We start from the raw sequence: 6593 nt of genomic DNA, 5'->3' as shown, positions 1-6593 counted from the left end.
ACTTAAATTGATTATTTATATTTTAAGTTATATCGTTTATTTTGAGTTGAAATTAATGTCCATGTTTCTTTTTACAGTTGGTATATAAGTTGAAAAAGAACTAGGTTTTTTTCCTTATCCTGTAAATATTTTTATTTTTTCCTTCATACAATCGTTTCGGAGACCACGTGCCTCCTTCCTCAGTGCTAGTATCTAATTAGTTAACCTATCTTAAGCTACCCCTATTTATATTGAAGATTTTTAGCACTACTAATTGCGTTATGATTAATTTACTGATCCCACCCATATTTCCGACATCTTTTTATTTTTATGCAAACCAAAGCAAGGCGAAATGTAGTCACCAAAGTATGCATATTTGCAAAAGAGGATTGAGTAAACGGTGTAGATTTTTCATTTGTAGTTAGAGAACTTTACTGAAACACTCTAAAGGGATCCTCGAAATTATAGCTAGAACGAAGCTCGTAATTTTAAACGCCGTAATCACGCCAATGTTGTGGCGGTCAGGTTGTCAGGGAGGCATCCTCGATGTAAATTTCCGTCGCTATCTCCTGGTGCCATCGAAGGACGGATGGCGAGTTTCAGAGGACTCCACGGCAAGCGAAGATCAATACATCGGTTTCGATACAATCATCATCAATCGATACATCGAGCACTTAATACAAACAAAAGTGCACTGGATGGCACTTCTGTGGGTTGAGGAGCTGTCCTAAATTCAATTAATAATATAATAATGATGTTGCTATTCCCCATAATAGCAACATTGAACGGAAATACGTGGAGAAGAAGGTGAACTATGAGCCATGGCTCGGGAAATCAAAGAAATTTGGCGTCTCGAGCGGGTGGTTGTAGTTCCCATAATATTGTCAGCTACAGGTATTGTACCTAAATCTCTCACGGTTTCCCTCGATGTCCTGGGACTTTCGCACAGTCTGGTTCAAACCATGCAGAAGTGCACCATTCTGCATACGTGCTCGATGTTGCGGGGAGTACTCGACGGATTCTCCCACTGACCTACCAACGGCCACGACCACCAGTGCGCCTTTAGTGTTTAAGTAGGTAGGATCGTCGGAGCCTAAATGCTTGGCACTTAGTGCTAGTATTAGGTAAGATCCGGCATCTGCCGAGATTGTGATAACTCGGAAATAATAATAATCGTTGGCACAACAATCCATATTGGATCAAGGCCTTGAAGTGTGTTAGAGCACTTCATTCAAGACCGCAGCGGTACACTACAGTACACTGTAGGAGGCAATGTGGTCAGCATTGCGCTCGTGCGAGATTATTCCCCTGCTTTGACTCAGGTACTCATTCACAGCTGAGTCGGCTGGTATCCGACGTCAAATCACGATACAAATCCCACTACCAATCCCATTGATTTAAACCGCCACCTTCCGTACGACACCCTTGTGCTCTAACCACTCAGCTATTCGGATCCTATTATCTACTTGCTATTCAATTATTAAGAAGAAAAAGATAGGCAGTGGGATTTCCATGCTTTGTAGGGGTTTCCATGCTTTCTAGGTTCTACTTTTGAAATAGTTTCAGACCAACGTACTCTAATGATACGACGCACACACGTGTTTACGAATATTTGGAGCTTTTGAGTGACAGTGGTCGTCATTTGAAATGTGTTACTCCCATATAGCGCCACAGAAAGGACACTAACATGGAACAGTCTCAACTTGATTTTGGTGTTGAGATAACTGCATTTTCAGATTTTAAACAAGGCAGCGTAAGCGAATCTAGCGCTGTTAGTGCGTCGGAGGAGTTCCAGTTCAGTTGCACTGTCCGAAGAAACCACGTTTTGTAAATATACAGGGTGCGGCAGCATAACTTCCTTTTTTCAAAACTCAATAAAAACTATTGTATGCATCGGAAAATATTTATTTATTTTTTATAATGTAGGTACATATCTAAAGTTTTTATTTACATTGTTTTGAAGATCAAATCTGTTAGGTGACGTCCCCCATTCTCCATACATTGCGTAAACCGATTTCTGGCGTTTGTCATGACTCTTGTTAGCATAGCAGGTGTTATGTTGGCAATTTCTTCTTGGATGTTGGTCTTCAAATCTTGTAGGATTCTTGGACGGTTCACATAAACACGGGATTTCAAAAAACCCCATAGAAAAAAATCACAACGGGACAGATCGGGAGAGCGTGCCGGCCATTCCAAATCGCCTCTAATTGAGATAATGCGCTCTGGAAAGTGTTCCCTCAAAACAGCCATCGATGCTCTTGAAGTGTGTGCTGTTGCACCGTCTTGTTGGAGCCAAGTATCCCCCAAATCCAAATTTTCTAGCCGTGGGAAAAAAATTCTGTAGCATGTTTACATACCGGTCCGAATTCACTGTCACTGTAACCTCATTTTCCTCAAAAAACCAGGGACCAATAATTCCAGCTGAGGAAATTGCACACCACATTGTGACTTTGGGTGAATGCAAAGGCTTTTGATGCAATTCTCGAGGGTTGGTGTCAGCCCAGTAGCGCATGTTTTGTTTGTTAACCGACCCACACAAATGAAAATGGGCTTCATCGCTAAAAAAAAACAAGCACCCTCGGGAACGACATCAAGAAGAAGCTCAAACGCGTTCATCCGAGAATTGAAGTCATGTTCTGAAAGTTCCTACACTACCACCATCTTATAGGGATGAAAATGAAGATCATCACGAAGAATTCTTCTCACAGAACGATCGGATAGTCCAAGGGCAGATGCGTGTTTGCGCGCAGAACGCCGCGGCGATCGCAACATTGACGCTCTCACTGCTTCAATATTCTCAGGTGATCTAACGGGCCGAGGGACTCCAGTTCTTCCTTTTGTCGCACTTGCAGTTTGTCTAAATGTAGTGACCCATGTAACAATTGATTTGCGGTCTGGGACGGGAGCCAACGGGGCTAAATTAAAGCGATTCCGAAATGCCCGCTGTGTTGCAATAACCGAACATCCGCTTGAAAAGTAAACCTCAACGGCAAAGGCACGCTCCTCACTATTCCAACGCATGATGGCAACTGAACCGTGTCGGGACAAAACTTTACAGTATCCCCTCTTGAACGAGACCACTAGCGTTCCGCTATGACATCAACTAACTGAGTGGCGCGCATTTGTTCCACCGTTAATGCGACCTATGGCTCGGTGCATTTAACGTTTGCAACAAGAGAGGTGTTTTTCCTTGACACTAATCGCGCTGATCGGCTATGGTAAAGAAGCCCTTGAGCTTCCTTCTGCATAACCTGCGATCTCTACACATGAGACAAAAACTAATCAGGAGTTGAGTCGCCAAAACGATACGTGCTGCCTTGTAACGTTTGATGTCAGAAATATTTTCAATTTCCTAAGATTGTCAGATATGCAAGTACATTAGAACATTTTGTCCATGTGCCAGGCTACATCTTGTGGATATTGGGGAATTATTTGAGTTATCGTTCACTGCTCAGCGTTTCAATGCTGGAAAGCCAGACGAGATTCGAGGTTCTATGGAGGTTAACACAAGAGCCCATACTAGGGATTACTAGAGCGCTGTCTACAATAATTTGGTTAGACTCGACATGCCAGAGGTTATTGACGAGTGCTCATGGTTTTTGCCTTGAACTGGAAAAGTAACTGGAGTAGTTATCTTGGCTAAAAAGGGAATCATATCTAATGGTTAAGTACCTTAGATTGACGCTCGACTTGGAAATGAGTTCTCTTGAGCAAATCAAAGCAGTAGCGGATAGAGCTGTAGCATGAGGTTGCCCTTAAGTCGGTTAATGGTGTGGAGACACCACTAATTCACCGAAATGCTCTCACGCATGCCAGCGAATACACAATACGGAGCTCAACATTTAGCTGCTATGAGAACATGGCGTAACAGTCACTAGTTTTGACTCACTCACGCCATATGTTCCAGGCAACACTACCACCCTCGAAGGGGCTAGGTACCGTTATACGGAAAAATACATAAGCTCGAGAGAAAATCAGACTCAGTAAAAAGTTTTAGCTAAGACTACAACGCACTTAAGAATAGATTGATCGAAATCTATACTGACTCTGAAAGCAAGCGAATGAAACGAATTCTGGAAGAGCGACAAATTGGAGATGAGAAACCTTATTTTCTTCGCCAGCTGAGACTGCTCATTGGTTCACTTATGACCGACGATCTCCTGCGACCCCTCTCTTTGCCAGCGCTTCCTAAGCTACAAGCCTCAGAACGAACAAACTTGAACAAATTGGGAGCCTCAGTGGATAAGAAAGGCGAAGTCGACTCTTCATATTCCACATTCTGCACGATACAACCCACGGTTGTCGTGTCAGCTTTGGAGGCGGAAAGAGCAAAACTCCGTCAGGAAATCGCCCAATTGCAGCTACGGAGGACGATCGAAAACAATACGAGGGCGCGCAGTAGCTCAAAGCCCAAATTACACGATGGCTACAGTTACTACCATTATAAATTTGGCGCAGAAGCACGCAGACGTCACATTGCGTGTAAGTTAAACTCCAACCAGCAACGTTAATGGCGGAAACCGCTTCTAACACACTATTCTGTCTTTTCATCAACGAGCCAACGAGACATACCTCATCGGCACGGGGACGGATGTCTCAGTCTTGCTTCTACCTTAAAACTCCAAGGCGGCACCAGAATATACGTAGTACACTATCAAGACTTTCGGAAGGACCAACCAGGTTCTAGACTTCAACCTAAGGTGACCTTTTTAGGTGGAATTCGTCATCGCAAAAATTGAGGGTTCCATTATAGAAGACAACTTTTTGGCTACCCACGGTCTTCTAGTAGATCTCCAGCGTCGACAATTGATCGATAGTAAAACCGACCTCACTACGAACGGAAGAGTGATGCAAAGCAATCTACCCATGATCTCGGCGGTCCCAGAAGGCAATCGCTTCCAGCATCTTCTTACCCAGTTTCCTGAAAGCACACTTTGGGAAACATCATAGAAACCACAGGCCAGCCGGTGGCGGCTAAAGCTAGAAGACTTTCCCCCCCGGCAAAACAAAAGTTTCAGTGGATGATCGACCAGAGAATTTGCTGACCAGCCCTTGGTCGAGTCCTCTGCACATCGTGGAAAAAGCGAACGGCACTATTCCCCCTTGCGGCGACTGCCGCCGGCTCAATGCACACACTGCACCTGACAGGTACGGTGTGCTCAGCATAGCGGACTTCAACGTTCAACTACACGGCAAACATAGTTTCTCCAAGTTCGATCTGGAGCGAGCTTACTTGCAGATTCTAACAGCTGCTGACATACCCAAAACAGCAATTATAACGCCATTTGGGTTGTTCGAATTCACTCGAATGTGTTTTGGTCTTCGGATTGCAGCATAGATCTTTCAACGATTTATTGATTCTATTTTCAGAGATCTACCCTTCCACTTCGCGATTTTGCGTCAAAGGACGATTTGGAGCGCAAACAGCACCTCAGAATAGTCTTCAAGAAACCCTCAGAGCACGGAATCAACCTCAACCCTGCGAAATGCGATCTTGGAGAGTCAGAAATCGATTTTCTAGGCTACAAGGTAACATCACAAGGTGTATTGCCACTACCCAGCAAGGTACAGGCAACCCAGGATTACACACCTCCAAGGACGGTAAACCAGCTACGAAGATTCCTCAGGATACTGAACTTCTATCGAAGATGTCTTCCTCATGCACAGAAGCCGCTAAACGCATTTTTACACATGCAAAAGAAGAACGACAAGCATGCAATTCTCTGGACCGACTCTGCAGTAGCTGCTTTCGCAAAATGCAGGTCATCCAGACCCAGAAGTCGAAATATCATTAAACTGTAATATCTCCGATCACTATATGGGAGTTGTACTTCACCAACGAGTCAACGGAACTTGGCAACCGCTTGGGTGCTATTCAAAGATATTCAACGAGGCTCAGGAGAAGTACTACGTATGATAGAGAACTTCTAGCAATCTACAGTGCCGTACGTCACTTTCAGCAATTACTTGAAGGCAGGCAAATTACCATCCGCACAGGCCACAAACCTTTGGTGTTTTAACTTCTATAAAAGCAAAGGTTTTTGTGCTCTTCAAGGGGTAGATGGGTTCATGGTTGAATCGAATACATGGGGGGTTGATTACTTTCTTACCAAGTTTCACAGCGGGCCCGGGTTCCTTTTTTTCGTGTGAAGGTGGAAGAGGATTCGCCGGTATGTATGCAGACACATAAGCAGCCTCTTCGGGCAACAGTATCAAAGAGATGCTGTGAAGCGCTGACAGAAAGAGCTGCGTTGCACACTACATTTGGATTCTTCTCCTAACGAAGAAGATTGAGTTCCACCGATGGAAAGATTGGATACAGCAGGATCTTTGAACTAACCAATTCCCTTCCTCCTCTCCTCTCTCGTTGATGAAAGGAATTCCCTGATTTGAAAGCTTCATAAGGCAAGAGAGCGGGAGGGCTGGCCCGAATACAGACTTTTTTAACTTTAGAATAAACTTAAGGGGGATTTTTACTCAATTTCTCTAAAAATATAGTAATGTACTATTATTAACTTAACCATCGGCACTTTTTGTTTGATACCCAACATGACTATATTTGGTGAAAAAAAATTTCACACCCCCCTTTTGCATGTATGGGGCAGGACATTCTG

The sequence above is a fragment of the Hermetia illucens genome, chromosome 1 (assembly GCF_905115235.1).
Source record: "Hermetia illucens chromosome 1, iHerIll2.2.curated.20191125, whole genome shotgun sequence".
Taxonomy (NCBI): domain Eukaryota; kingdom Metazoa; phylum Arthropoda; class Insecta; order Diptera; family Stratiomyidae; genus Hermetia; species Hermetia illucens.
This window is presented reverse-complemented; position numbering follows the sequence as displayed.